The sequence below is a fragment of the Notolepis coatsorum genome (genome assembly GCF_963971535.1).
Source record: "Notolepis coatsorum genome assembly, chromosome: 14".
NCBI lineage: Eukaryota > Metazoa > Chordata > Actinopteri > Aulopiformes > Paralepididae > Notolepis > Notolepis coatsorum.
This window is the reverse complement of record NC_140178.1, coordinates 45,063,260-45,079,845: the sequence shown is the minus strand read 5'-3', so window position 1 is coordinate 45,079,845 and position 16,586 is coordinate 45,063,260.

Sequence of the window (16,586 nt, the reverse complement as noted above, 5' to 3'; positions counted from 1 at the left end):
GTGCACGCATAGCGCATCCCCGCCAATGCGCGGTGGCAGGCAACAAGCCCACCCCCGCCAGCCAATACCACTATCAGCACCAGAAATACCCTAAAAATAACAATAAAACTGAATATTGAACTACAACATACCCCAAACAAGCCCCAAATACAACCAACTGCCTCCGAACCCTACAGTAAAAAGTAATAAACAATAAATCTAGCACTACACCGCGTTTGAAACCTATAAAGAAAACACTATACAATATACAGGCCCAAACTAGGAGAGAAAGAGAGAGCGTTTCGGGGGGGCCGAGGGGGGAAGAAAATATGGAAGAGAGGCGGTGTGGGAACGAGTTACCCCGTTCATATAACACCACATCACAATATAGCCTGTGCCCACAACCATGAGGGGAGTGAGGGGGAGGGAGTGAGCGAGAGGGAGAGAGCGAGAGAGAGGGGGGGGGGGGGGTAAGAGAGGGTGGGAGGTGAGAGGGAGAGGGAGGGAGGAGAGAGAGAGAGAGAGAGAGAGAGGGGGGTGAGAGAGAGAGGGAGGGAGCAAGAGAGAGAGAGTGGGGGGGGGGTGAGAGAGAGAAAGAGGGGGGGGGGTGAGAGAAGGAAAGAGAGAGAGAGAGAGAGGGGGGGGTGAGAGAAGGAAAGAGATAGAGAGAGAGGGGGGGGGGGTGAGAGAAGGAAAGAGAGAGAGAGAGGGAGCGAGGGGGGGGTGAGAGAAGGACAGAAAGAGAGAGGGGGGGGGTGAAAGAGAGAGGGGGGGGTGAGAGAGGGGGGGTTGAGAGAAGGAAAGAGAGAGAGAGAGAGGGGGGGGGGGGGCGAGAGAAGGAAAGAGAGAGAGGGAGCGAGGGGGGGGTGAGAGAAGGAAAGAAAGAGAGAGGGGGGGGGGTAAGAGAGAAGGAAAGAGAGAGAGAGAGAGAGAGAGGGGGGGTGAGAGAAGGAAAGAGAGAGAGAGAGAGGGGGGGGGGGTGAGAGAAGGAAAGAGAGAGAGGGAGTGAGGGGGGGGTGAGAGAAGGACAGAAAGAGAGAGGGGGGGGGGGTGAAAGAGAGAGGGGGGGGTGAGAGAGGGGGGGTTTGAGAGAAGGAAAGAGAGAGAGAGAGAGAGGGGGGGGGGGGCGAGAGAAGGAAAGAGAGAGAGGGAGCGAGGGGGGGGTGAGAGAAGGAAAGAAAGAGAGAGGGGGGGGGGTAAGAGAGAGAGAGAGGGGGGGGGGTAAGAGAGAGAGAAAGAGGGGGGGGGGCCAAGGCCCCACAATCCACCACCAGATTAAAGCACAACAATCTAATCTCACCTCATCAGTACACTAACCCCCAAATGAAAACGTCCTGTGTGCAGAACCCAAAAACAGTTCCACAAGGAAACTCACCTTGTCCTCTGCTGCCCCCTACCGTATTCCTAAATAAACTCCACCTTCCTCTTAACAATGGACGCTCGGCGCCCCTACCAAGATGGACGCTCGGCGCCCCTACCAAGATGGACGCCTCATCGCGAGACATCCCGAGAGCCCCGTCATGCTATGACGTCAGCACAGTTAGCTTAGCATATTAGCTTCGTTAGCTTCAACCCAGCGTGCGCAGGCCGCCAGACCGCGCACCCTTATGACGTCACAACTGGCGACCGCTTTAGCCGTTAGCGCGGCTAGGTAGCATTAGCTTAGCTTCTCCCATGATCCCATAAAAACGTTCCCCAACGACCCATCGACCCGTTTCGCCGCGCGGGCCGACACCTCGCAATGTTAATACAACACCACATTCCACACAACAGAACCCTAATCCCCTCAAAACGCCAGTGTAGTGATCTAAACAGAAATATAAAAACATAACAACCTATAGGCCGCCACAAAACACTAGCTTGACCCCGCCGCCGTCACCACCGGTGAGCTCAGAACGACTTCCGGGTCCCCTCTACATACTATCCCGTTCACCTAAAACATTAAACAACTATTTTATCCGCGTCGAATATGAAAATTTTAAAGTGCCTAACACATCCCCGTAATCCCAAGACACTATCGATCGACCTTATACATTTGAACCTACGCCTATTTGTCACCAGCATCCTCCGGTCTCCTCCCGGCTAATACAGTAGCCAACCGCCGCTGCGTTCCACCGGCCTTCGAAAAACCGGCGTTATCATTACATATCCCCACGGCTAACCGGTGACTTAAATTACATAATAATACAACAATACTCTCATACGTACCATCAATCATACCTAACCATAGCCATTCTCCAAACAGTCAATCATACTGCCCCTCCTAACCACAAATAAAAATACAAACATCCATTCAGACACACATACTATTGTCCCTCGAACGCCGCACGGCAGCTCTCACATCCCGTTTCACTCTATTCAATAACTACCGCGCGACTATTAAACCGAGACCAAGTGTAATCGTACACATTTCTATACTGAATGTTTAAGCTTACCATAGCTTTGTAATCTAATTCCCACTAAGTACTTAATCAGTCATCTTAACCGAAATGTTTCCAAGCGCATCGTCCCCCTTCCATCACAGCGCACACAATTAATCAACACGCCGGTATGCTCAAGATTAAAAAGGACCTTTCAGATCCGCTCGAATTATGCCCTAAAAACGAACATAGTTCTTTATTTAATTCGGCTGATAGCTTTTCGCAGATATCCATGTCCTGACTACCATGCTCAGCCAAAAAACTATTATTATTGAAGCCCCCTGAACACGCCAGCCCCGTTTATATTAACCATTACGTGATAATCCTGTAATCGCACAACACGTTCCCTGATTCATGCAGATCCTAAATCATCTTTACCATGCCTGATTTACATGTTCCAAATAGCGACAGAGCCCCTGATACACGGCCCTCCCCCCATTCAGGACACGCAAAAATTACCAATTATCCTAGCGCCCCTTTTCCTGAGAATATATTCTAGGGATCTTATACACTCAGGACGCGCTCCTGTCGCACGCCAACCAGATTACCGAGCTTTCTGATCAATAAAGCATTCCATCTGTTGACCACCCCATAATCAGATAGTTGTGCCCGCATCTACGTCTTCATATTACAATAACATGAGGCCTCTCATCTTTACTTCACATATTCCTATATGAGGCATTAACCTTTCCCAACCCCTTGTTGTTAGAACTGAGCAGCTCATTCTTCTTCAACACTCACCTCTCTCACAGGATCGAAGCTCACGCAGCTGTGTCCTCCGTCGTCCGCTGATGAGGTTGATGAGTGAAGAAAAAAAAATTTAAATTCTCATCCACGGCCGCCACTTGTTCACGGGTCTCGGCACCAAAAATGAAGTAGATTCCCAAGCTAAAAACGGTTCTGCTCTGTACCAGAACCGGGCGCTGATGTACTCTGCGTTGTGTTTCAATAACTCTAAGGCTCTGGGAAATACTTATGAACTTCTCAGCGGTGCAGGCAGGAGAAAATCAGGAGGAAAAGGTAGTTAACAACAGCTGTTTTAATCAAAGTTAAGAGTGTATACAAATTACAATAAAGAATGCTATAATTGTGATCAAAGACACTATGCCGTCTTGATCACAACCAGACTAATATTACAGTAGATAAAGAATGATAGTTGTTGCAGCGTTTCCGTTAGAAAAAATTGTTGCCGGTCTCCGTGACCTGCAAGATTTCAATCTACCGGACAAATGAGATTAATTCCGGTCATAGTTTATTGAGCTTTAAAACAATTGATAGGCAGGCTATATAAAGAATGTCATCCTCAAGGCATGTAGATTTATAATATTATTACTTAAAACTAGGCTACTTTTGCGTATACAGTCATTAATATATTCCAAATAAAATAAGTCCCTCGATACTCCGTGCTGCTGCTGACTTGAAATAAAATAGACAGCGTATGTGGGCAGTCGGTCCGACACTAAACAGCAGTCTGTTATAATCACATTTTTATGAGCTAACGAATTCCGTTATATTGGACATTTGTATTAATTATATCAAGCGAAGAACTGAGAAAGCAGAGAGACGGCAACATTATCGTGGTTTGCGTGACGACTCTCTCCACCTCGCAACGACTTATTTGCAAAGAGTATGGCGCTGCAGAGCAGCTCATTTAGCTGTTATTGGCTCTTTTCTGGGAACCAGAAGCAGCGCCCCCCACCCAACATTGGCTGAAAATGGCTGAATTGGAGTACTGCTGGAATACTGCATTGTGCTGTTGTTGCTCTGGCTCTGCAGCTTCACAAAAGTTCGCACACCCAGCAGTAAGCTCTCGCTGACAACGTCGTTGTCATTATTAGAAGCAACGAGGAAACAAATGTAATGATCGTTTCGTTCATCGCATAGGCTATTTAATTTTAGCCTATTTTAATACAATTCAAATAATCAAATTGTGCTTAGACTCAGGGAATTATTTTCACCGGACATTAAGACCGGAGAGATTACATATGTCGGACTTCAACAGATTTTGCCGGTCAAATACCGGTAATTACCGGCTAACGGAAACGCTGAGTTGTTGATGAGCTTTGTTCTCTGGCTGAATGAACAAAGTATAGTTCTGTTTTCCTTCCAAAAGCGATGTCCTTTGTCCTTTCTTTGTCCTGCTGCCGCTTCTCTGTGTAGATGGGTGGGTGTGTTCCTCCTGGTGTGTTGGGTTTTCAGAGTGTCTCTCGTCACCACACCCAGATCTTTTAACCAAGGCCTAGCGTCCCTTTGTGATGACATCATAAGGCTGTGGTTATCCAATCACAGCCTCTCTTCGTTTGAATGCAAACCGGAGCTGTCCTTACTCAGACAACCATATATACTTTCATTTGTTTAATTCAAGGTGCAACCATCATCTAACAATCTACCTAATACATTGCATTTATTCATTTCCTAATATCTATATTTGAATTACCATTGGTTACATGAACCCAGAGATATCATATTTAAACACATTACTTGTACACATTCTGTTATTTTTAAGACTAGTTTCACCTTAAGTGAAACTAACCTTCTTTACCACAAAGTCGGCTGACTTTCAATAAATTGCTACCAAGTCTAATCATTCTGTTAGCTTACATCAATATTTTATACCGTTTTAGTATGTCTTCAAAATTATTACCACAATGTAAACAGGCCTAATTATTCTTTCATATCAAAACTAATCTAAATGGGTTATCAGACCTTTGAAGATGTACTTAGTTTTTAGCAGACCAGTTGGCCACATCTGTGTCTCCTAAAAGGAGACACATATGTTTATCTAGGGCTTCCTGTCCTTTGTTCTTACAACCCCCTAAGGGGAAGTAAGTTACCTTCCTGATTAGCCACCGAACCATTATTACTTCAGCTGCCACTAGCTGCCACTATATGCAAATTACCTCCTGGAGTGAACACAAGGTCTTGGTAAACACACACACTCTATGAAACTATAGTTGAGGGCCAATTGTTCCACTTCGACTGTTTCTACACATTAGTTTGATTTGAAATCCCGTTATGATGATGATCTATGTCCAAAATCTACCACAGCATCTAACCAGAGTACAAATGTAACAGTAAAGTGCAATAGTAACATACAATGCACAGGTGATTAAACTGGGTATAAAATATATAAATACTACTGAGTAATAGTGCCAATCAGATGCATGTACACAGTTGTAGTATTAATATGTACAGTGATACACGTATAAATACCCTATAGTATTAAGTCATACTTTAGAACATGACATCTTAGCGTGACATCTTATAGTGTCAATAGGTGTACAAGGCCACCCAGAGAAAGCACCATGGGACGAGTTAACAGGTGAGGTTAACATGGTGTCAGGAGAGGAGAGATAACAGGTGAGGTTAAAGTGGTGTCAGGAGAGGAGATATAACAGGTGAGGTTAACGTGGCATCAGGAGAGGAGAGATAACAGGTGAGGTTAACGTGGTGTCAGGAGAGGAGAGATAACAGGTGAGGTTAACGTGGTGTCAGGAGAGGAGATATAACAGGTGAGGTTAACGTGGCGTCAGGAGAGGAGAGATAACAGGTGAGGTTAAAGTGGTGTCAGGATAGGAGAGATAACAGGTGAGGTTAACATGGTGTCAGGATAGGAGAGATAACAGGTGAGGTTAACGTGGTGTCAGGATAGGAGAGATAACAGGTGAGGTTAACATGGTGTCAGGAGAGGAGAGATAACAGGTGAGGTTAACGTGGTGTCAGGAGAGGAGAGATAACAGGTGAGGTTAACGTGGTGTCAGGAGAGGAGAGATAACAGGTGAGGTTAACGTGGTGTCAGGAGAGGAGAGATAACAGGTGAGGTTAACGTGGTGTCAGGAGAGGAGAGATAACAGGTGAGGTTAACGTGGTGTCAGGAGAGGAGAGATAACAGGTGAGGTTAACGTGGTGTCAGGAGAGGAGAGATAACAGGTGAGGTTAAAGTGGTGTGAATATTATTGCACGGATCGGAATACGGGCGAGCGCGTGGGAGCGTGCGCAACGATATTTTGACAGTGATATGCGAGTGGAGAAGCTCCATCCCCGCGTGCATACACATTTACACACACACTCCCGCGCGTGGGGCTGGAGGTTGTGTGTAAATGTGTCACGATCCTAGGCCCGGTCCTGGCTGGACTGGGCAGGATGGTAACATTGGGCAGTGCCCTCCACCTAACAGTGGGCAATGCCCTCCACCCAACATTGGCTCTCCACCCAACATTGGTCTACCACCCTCTAGTGGTCACAAACAATCGATACACGCTGTAATGATCATATCCTTAACAGTATGCTGTCATTACATTGTTTGTTGATTTTACAATTGTTAGCTGTTTAGGTTGTTCTCTGTGTTTGTATCTCTGATTCTGTGTGTTATATAGTTCTAATTCCTTTGTGTTATTGTTGTATTAGTTCTTATGACTTCTCCCCCCAGCTGTCGTCCATTACTAATTAACGTTAATTAGGAGCTGTATTTATTGCCTGTGGTTGCTGAGATGTTTGTGGCGACATTCCTCCTGTCTCCTTCCCTGTTTCCTGTCCACGCCGTATTGTGCTGTCATCCTATAGTAAGTGTTAGTGTTTGTTGTTTTGTTTAGTAGGTTGTTTAGTAGTTTCTGTATGTTCTTTGTATTGCACTGGATTCTACAGTAAACTCCCTCTCCAAGCTTCAATCCTCGTCTCTGCCTCCTCCATACCTTTCCCTTTCTGCAAAACTGTATTCTACCTACCTCCATCGTAACAGAATGTCGCCACCAGTAACGAATGCAGCAGGAAGGGCAAGCGATACCATTCGGGTCGTCCTGAGCCTGATGGCCGGTGAGTCTGACATGAAGCATTACTCACTGGCCAAGTGGGGGTTCCTGCTCCGGAAGATCGACCAGGTCGCCATGGAGAATCCGACACTGGAGCCAGCGATGTGGGAGATGGCTGAACATGTTGCTGGCCTCATGGAGAAGCATAAGTCGGAGGCTAGGGTAGCTAGCCTGCCGACTGTTCTCAGGCTTACGGCCAGCCTAGAGCCCCCCACGGCCGTTGAGGCTGTTCTGACGTCCCCAGTTAGCACAGCTCCGCCTGTTAGCTCCGCCACTATAGATGGCCAGACGTCCCCAGTTGGTACAGCTCCACCCGTTAGCTCCACTCATACAGCTAACCAGACGTTCCCAGCTAACATAGCTCCGTACCGTTAGCTTCGTGCCGATAGCTAACCGGCCGTCCCCAGCTAACACAGAACCGCCCGTTAGCTTCGTGCCAATAGCTAACCGGCCGTCCCCAGTTAGCACAGCTCCGCCTGTTAGCTCCGCCACCATAGATGGCCAGACGTCTCCAGTTGGTACAGCTCCACCCGTTAGCTCCGCTCATACAGCTAACCAGACGTCCACAGCTAACATAGCTCCGCCCGTTAGCTTCGTGCCAATAGCTAACCGGCCGTCCCCAGCTAACATAGCTCCGCCCGTTAGCTCCGTCCCAATAGCTAACCGGCCGTCTCCAGTTAGCACAGCTCCGCCTGTTAGCCCCGCTACCGTAGCTAACCAGACGCCCACTGCTAACCTAGGCACCAGGTTCACGGTGAGTCTGGTACCTGAGACGGACCAGATGTCCCCAGCTAGCACAGTCTCCACTGCTAGAATAGGCTCCAGGTTCAGGGTGAGCCTAGTAGCTGAGACGGACCAGATGTCCCAAGCTAGTCAGGTCTCTGCAGCTAGCAGGCCTAGGAGGGCTATCAGGACAGGAGCTGCTAGGCTCTCCCCGACTGTTAGCTTAGCCTCGGCAGCTAGCCAGGCATTCCCAGCTAGCACAGTTCCCACAGTGAGTCCAGGGCCCACAGTTAGCCTAGCCCCCGAGGCTAGTATGGCTAGCAAGGCCTCCACAGCTGGTCCAGATTCCACTCCCAGTCCAGCCTCTGCTCTGGGTCCTGGCTCCTCATCCACAGATCCTACACCACGCCTCGTCACCGAGACCGGTCCAGTCTCCACGCCCTGCCCGGCCTCTACACCTGGTCCGGCTGCCGTGCCGGCTCCCGGCTCCTCGACGGATCCTGGCTCCTCATCCCTGGATCCTACACCACGCCTCGCCGCAGAGACCGGTCCGGTCTCCACGCCCTGCCCGACCTCTACACCTGGTCCGGCTGCCGTGCCGGCTCCCGGATCCTCGACACGGATCCTGGCTCCCCGTCTGGTCCAGCTCTGCGCCGTGATCGGCGTCCTGGTCCTCGCCGTGGTCTTCGCCGTGGTCTTCGCCGTGGTCTTCGTCGGGGCCTGCGTGGGATCCTGCTCCAGGGGTCGTCGCCGCCGCACCTCCGTTCCGGCTCTCCCGAACCGGTCCCTAGTCCGGCGGCTGGAGGGCCTCTCGTCCGGGATCCGACCCTGGGGGCCAGCTCCCCTTCCCGGGCTTCTACACCTGTCCCCACCCCCCCTCGTCGGGCCTCTGTTCCCAGGTCCAGTCCCCCTCCCCGGGTCTCGGTGCCCATCCCCACCCCCCCTCGTCGGACCTCTGTTCTCAGGTTCTGCCCCCCTCCCCGGGTCTCGGTGCCCGTCCCCACCCCTCCTCGTCGGGCCTCTGTTCCCAGGTCCAGTCCCCCTCCCCGGGCCTCTGTTCCCGTCCCCACCCCCCCTCTCCGGGCATCTGCGCCCGTTGCTGGTATGCCCCTCCTGGGTTTTTTGCTCAGCCTCCCGGTCCCTCTTCTTCGGGTCCTCTCCCTGGGTCCTCTCCGGGGTTCCGGCTTCCTCCCTCACCTGCTTATGGACGTTGTTTTCGGGGGTCTGGAAGCCCCCCGTTGAGGGGGGGGTACTGTCACGATCCTAGGCCCAGTCCTGGCTGGACTGGGCAGGATGGTAACATTGGGCAGTGCCCTCCACCTAACAGTGGGCAATGCCCTCCACCCAACATTGGCTCTCCACCCAACATTGGTCTACCACCCTCTAGTGGTCACAAACAATCGATACACGCTGTAATGATAATATCCTTAACAGTATGCTGTCATTACATTGTTTGTTGATTTTTAAATTGTTAGCTGTTTAGGTTGTTCTCTGTGTTTGTATCTCTGATTCTGTGTGTTATATAGTTCTAATTCCTTTGTGTTATTGTTGTATTAGTTCTTATGCCTTCTCCCCCCAGCTGTCGTCCATTACTAATTAACGTTAATTAGGAGCTGTATTTATTGCCTGTGGTTGCTGAGATGTTTGTGGCGACATTCCTCCTGTCTCCTTCCCCGTTTCCTGTCCACGCCGTATTGTGCTGTCATCCTATAGTAAGTGTTAGTGTTTGTTGTTTTGTTGAGTAGGTTGTTTAGTAGTTTCTGTATGTTCTTTGTATTGCACTGGATTCTACAGTAAACTCCCTCTCCAAGCTTCAATCCTCGTCTCTGCCTCCTCCATACCTTTCCCTTTCTGCAAAACTGTATTCTACCTACCTCCATCGTAACATAAATGCTCATGTCCCTCTCTCTATCTCTCTCTCTCCCTCTCTCTCTATTTATAAGGCCATTTATAAGACACAGGACCTTTAACAGTTGTTAATCCTCCAGACTAGGCAATCCTAACCGCCGAAGCTGAGTCAAACAGCAGTCTGGGCGGGGGGTCAACAGTGGTGCGTTATTGAAATCAACTGGGAGTGCACGCACCTAATGGCGCCACGTGCACGCGCGCTCCCGGCGCGTGCGCGCGCTCCCGCGAATGGAATGGAATGTAACACATGTCATTCACAACAAGTTAGGTGTGAATGTATCTGAGAACGTATTTAACACACCTGACGACCGGCGCTATTGATATGCAAATAGCGAGTACTTATCTGGGGTTGCACGGAGTGCACCCCCGTCCCATGAAGAACGCATGCCTGGGGGTCAAACCAATAAAAATTACAATACCAAGCAACCGATCCAAAATCCAGAACCCAAAGTCAAAATATAATAAAATACTGTCAAATACCGGACACATAGAGACATAGAGAGGCGCAAGCAGGTGCAACGGGAATTAAAGAGGAGTCTGAAGCAGGCCAAGGAGGACTATAAGAGGAAGGTGGAGAGGAAGCTGCAGCACAACAACACCAGAGAGGTGTGGAGGGGAATGAAAACCATCACCGGCTATAAGCAGGTAAACTGCCAGGCAGAGGGTGATGTGGACAAGGCCAACGAGTTTAACCAATTCTACAACCGGTTTGACACGGCAGCCAGGGCTCGCTCTGCCCCTGTTGACCAGGCCACACCAACACCCCCTCCCACCTCTCCAGCTGCAGCTCCTCCCCCTGCACCATCTCCTCCTCACTGCTGCAACCACAACTCTGCAGTTCCGCTCCCCGGCCCCACCCCCTGTCACCTAGCCCCCCCCAGTGACCTAGTCCCCCCCCCCCTGTCACCTGCCCCCCCCCCCCCCCCCCCCCCAGTGTCACCCAGCCCCCCCCCCCCCCCCCTTGTCCCTCACAGTAGATGAGGTGAGGGCGGAACTTAGGAAACTGCGTCCAGGAAAGGCGGCTGGCCCGGATGGCGTGTGTTCGAGGCTGCTGAAGCTCTGTGCAGACCAACTGGCTGAGCCGCTCCAGAAGCTCTTCAATATGAGCCTGCGGGACATGAGGGTGCCGGTCCTGTGGAAAACATCATGTCTTGTGCCGGTACCCAAAGCTGGGCGCCCGTCATGAAGACACTGGAGAGGCTGCTTCTACACCATCTGAGGCCACAGACTGAACACGCCCTTGACCCCCTGCAGTTTGGGTATCGGGAGAGCATCGGGGTGGACGACGCGGTCCTCTACATGCTCCATCGGGCCTACTCCTACCTGGATGAGCTGGGGAGTTATGTGAGGATTATGTTTTTTGATTTTTCGAGCGCTTTTAATACTATTCAACCTCCCATACTTAAAGACAAGCTCAAGAAGATGGGGGTGGATCCCTCCTTCACTTCCTGGATCACAGATTACCTGACAGACCGACCACAGTTTGTCAGAATGGGCAACTGTGTCTCGGAGACAGTGGTCAGCAGCACTGGGGCTCCACAGGGGACTGTTCTCGCTCCGTTCCTGTTCACCCTCTACACGGCAGACTTCAACTACAACTCTGAGTCTTGCCACGTCCAAAAATACTCTGACGACACAGCGATTGTGGCGTGTGTGAGGAAGGGACAGGAGGGAGAGTACAGGGACCAGGTGGGAGCCTTCAGCGACTGGAGCGAACGGAACGGCCTTCTCCTGAACCAGTCAGCATACGAGGAAACAACATTGCAACGGTGCAGACATACAAATATTTAGGCGTGCACCTGGACGATAAGCTGGCCTGGGCTGCTAACGCGGAAGCGCTTTACAAGAAAGGACAGAGCAGGCTGTTCTTCCTTAGGAGGCTCAGGTCTTTTAATGTGTGTGGGGAAATGTTGTTTATGTTTTATCAGGCAGTGGTGTCAAGTGTGCTCCTCTACGCCGCTGTCTGTTGGGGTGGTAATACCACGGCCAGGGATACCAGACGGCTGGATAAGCTGGTCAGGAAGGCTGGCTCAGTGGTAGGGAGGAGACTGGACCCACTGGGGACCGTGGTGGAGAGCCGCACTCAGAGCAAGCTGCTGGCCATCATGGGCAATACCAACCACCCTCTCCACCACACCCTGGTGGGGCAGAGCAGCAGTCGCAGCGGACGGCTCATCTCCCTGAACTCACGGACTGAGCGGCACAGGAGGTCCTTTGTCCCCACAGCCATCAGACTGTACAACAGCGTATTATAGTGCGGGGGACCTGACCTTTGACCCACACACACCTGTTTTTACCTGTTTTTACACCTGTTTTTACACCTGTTTTTATACCTGTTTTTTATACACCTGCTTTTATCTAATCACGCTCATATTTAATATTGATGGGTATGATTTAATTGAATTTTATCATGTACTTATTTTTAATTCATGATGCAGACATAACGTGCAATAACTGTATGGGAACGGTCAATGTCTGTATACTATGTGAGCTGCGAGATACCCTGAATTTCCCCAAGGGGATTAATAAAGTATCTATCTATCTCTATCTAAACAATAAAAGGGAAGTGGGAGCAGGAGCAAACTGACTGAAGCTAATTGAAATCTACTCCACAGTGCACACAAAGTAGATTTCAGTTCACTTCAATCAGCTTGTACAGACTTTGCATAGATTTATGCCGCACTAGCCGGAACTAATAGGAGGAACAAGGAACATTGTATTCATGGCAAAGATTGCCTTGCAGACGAAATAACCCTTTGTACCAACTTATACATGTTATCCTATGATTTACTGTCACATTCACATGTATCGAAATAACTGCTAATATGCAATCTTTAGAGTGTTATTAGCAGGGGTGTAAAGTACTTGAGTAATTCGTTACAATACTTAAGTACTGTTTTTGGGGATTTGTACTTTACTCGAGTATAATTAAGTTTGTATACTTGTACTTTTACTCAATTACATTTCAGAGAAAAAAAACATACTTTTTACTCCTTACATTTAAAATGCAGACCTACAAAGTACAAAGTACAAATCTCGCAGGTCCAACAATTTTAATTAGTATATTTGTTTCTCTGGCCGAACTAATGTTAACATTATTGATCCTGTGTGGCCGCACTTTATTTAAAAACAGCCAATCAAATCCCCATCAATGAAAAATTAACCCACCCATACCCATGCTGATTGGTCCTTGTGCAAGACTAGAAAGCGGGGATCCTTGATTAAACACCTACTATCAGAAGAATAGACAGTCATAAAAAAAATTGTGCTGTCAATCGATTAAAATATTTAACTCGATTAATCACATGATTGTCCATAGTTAACCCGCGATTAATCGCAAATTAATCACATTTTCTTTTTCTTTTTTTTCTACCTTAAACAGATCTTTTTCAAGTTCCAAGTTTTAATACTCTTATCAACATGCGAGTCAACAAATGCTTGCTTTATGCAGCCATTTAACACAAAAGGATGACCCTCATGCATTGCAAATTTGCATCAAATTCAAAACAGAATAACACAAAATAACTTAAAAGAAAATAATAATTTAAAACAATGAATAAAGTGTGCATGATATAATAGGGGAAAGAAAACGTTAGGAACTTGTTACATTCACCCACACAAGGGCTGAGTAATCACACACCCCCCCTCTCTCTCTCTCACACACACACTCTCCCAACTCTCTTTCTCTCTTGCCCCTTCCCTTCTCTCTCACCCCCCTCTCTCTCTCTATATCTCACACACACACACACACACACACACACACACACACACACACACACACACACACACACACACACACACACACACACACACACACACACACACACACACACACACACACACACACACACACACACACACACACACACACACACACACACACACACACACACACACACACACGCACACTTCAGAAACAAACATAGTATCAATGAGAGCATCAATAATACACCTGAGTGAAGTCTAGTAAAAAAAAAAAAAAAAAATCGTAAAAGTTAATCGGGAGTTAAAAAAAATAGTGGCGTTAATAGAATCGGGCGATAACGCGTTAATACCGTGTTAACTTTTACAGCCAAACGTTTTTACTTTCACTTTTTAGTACTTAAGTACATTTAAAAGTAGAAACTTTTTTACTTTTACTCAAGTGTGTATTTAGCCAGATACTCTGACTTTTACTTGAGTACGATTTTGAGACGGTACCCATACTTTCACTTAAGTATAATTTCTGGGTACTTTTTACACCCCTGGTTATTAGTCTATTCGATGATATGCTTTATTGGCATTAGCGTTATGAATTTATAGATGTAACAATATAGAATGATAATATTCATTCATTCAACCTTCATTTAGTCTCGAAAATCATTGAGAATTCAACTCTTATTTCAGATTGATGTCGAGAATATAAAAATAATGCAAAGATTTCTGGCTTCTAGGCTGTCCCCGACTAAGGATTTGGATAGTCGACTTTGATTGGCAGAAATTTGCCGATAGTCTACCCCCCTGAATGCAAAAAATTAAATAAAATAAAGAATTAGAATTATTATTATTTTTTTTTATCATTCCATTTGGGCTGTGGGGGGTGCTTACTGTCTGAAGGAGTGGACTGAAGGCTTCTTGTCCTCTGCAAAAGCATGCAATTGGTCCACTGATGGATACATCTTGATATTTGTCTAGTCTAGTGTGTTCATTCATCATCATCAGGTGGGTTCTTCGTTCCGAAGGTTGCCTATCACTCTCCAACCCATTCTGTCTCCACTTCTTCTCTCCAACTTTGTGACTCCGCCTCTCACTCCGCTCCAATCACAGACGTCGTCTACCCAGCCTCTTCTTGGTCTTCCACTTCCTCTCTTTCCATCCACCTTCCCCATCACCACCTTCTTAAACATCTCCCCGCTGGATCCTCTCAGAAGCGTGATTACGAAACCTAGCCCCATTTCTCGGAGACGCTCTCTGATTGGCACTGACTGACGCTCTCTGATTGGCCACTGACGCGTTTGCCAAATCCGTGATGAGCTGTGTCTTTGCCCATTTCCACGTCAAACAGCCTGCAAACTACCTGGCGTTCTATCGCCATGCTCTAAGACAAACTCTAACCTTAACCAACTTCGAAAGAGTGCCTAAGCTTAACCGGCGAAAGAACTTGCCGTCACGCTCTAAGACAAACTCTAACCTTAACCAACTTCGAAGAGTGCCTAAGCTTAACCAGTGTAGAAACAGGCGTCGGCCAATCAGAGAGCGTCTCAGAGAAATGCGGCTAGGTTTCGTAATCACGCCTCTCAGAACGTGCCCGCACAACTCCATCTTTCTCTTTTTCAACCTCTCCAGCAGCTGTCCTCCTTGCATACCAGCTCTTCTCAGTACTTCTCATTCTTGATCTTATCCTTCCATGTTATCTTCAGCATCTTCCTCAGCGTCCACATTTAAAAAGAGTATCATTCTCTTTGCTTCTTCATTCAGCGTCCATGCTTCTGCTCCGTATGAAAAGACTGACATAACATATGTTTCCAAAATCCTGGTCTTTGTTTTCCAATTTATGTTTCGTCTCAATAATTCTTTATGGTTCCAGAATGCGCTCTTTGCAATTCCGGTTCTTCTCTTAATGTCCATGTTAGCTCTTCCACCTTCACTGATCCAGCTTCCAAGGTATATGTACTCCTTCACTTGTTAAAGTTTTTCTCCATCCACCTGTATTTTACAAACAGTTCCTGGTGTTTTTTCAATGATCATTACTTTTGTTTTCTTTGTGTTTAGCGACATTCCATAGTTCGCTGGTTTCCTCGTGGTGGCGGGGGCGCCAGGACCGGGGGAGATGGTGCGGCCCGCGGGGGTTCCATTCTCGTCGCCGTGCATGGCGGTGTGAGTGGCATGCGGATTATTTGTGTTTTCCTTCGGTCATGACATGCTTTATCGGGGGTGTGTCTTGGATGGGGATGTGGTGGGGATTGATGTGTGGGGTGTTTGGGGGACTGGCTGTTCAGGGGGGGGCGGTTCACATGTCAAATTGTTCTAATTGTTTTTGTGCTACCTGTTGAATATTTTCCCCCATTATCAGAAATCATGCAATTGAGATTCCCACATGTTGGGGAAGTCACAGGGGTCAGCACAACCGGTGCAATGCTTAGCCTTTCCCTTATAAGGAGCTGCTGGGGCGTTTCTGTATGCAAATGAAAAAAGGCCATGTTTAAAGATCCCTTCCAAATGTATTTTAAACCCTTAAAGGTCCAGTGTCTTATAAATGGCCTTTTCCAGTGTTTAGCATTGTTTCCTAGCAATGGGGGTTTATATCAATGGGGTCTGTGTCTCTAATTCTCATTTTGACTCAGCAGTCTAGTCTCGAGTTCACGAGATCCTCCCTCACTCAACTAAGCCATTCTGATTTGACTGGTTTGCTGACGTGAAGGCACTGCACTGGTTGTAGTCACCGCCAACAATCAACAATTCGCTCAACAACAGCGAGTGGAATTACTTCCTCAAACGGGTTGACGTGCGCGGGTGCCGACAGAGACAGCAGAGAACGAGCGAGCGAGAGAGAGGGAGAGAGGGAGAGAGAGAGAGAGAGATAGAGATAGAGATAGAGATAGAGAGGGAGAAAGAGAGGGAGAAAGAGAGGGAGAGAGAGATAGAGAGGGAGGGAGGGAGAGAGAGAGGGACACAAGCATTTACACACAACCTCCAGCCCCGCGCGCGGGAGTGTGTGTGTAAATGTGTATGCGCGCGCAGGGATGGAGCTTTTCCACTCGCATATCAC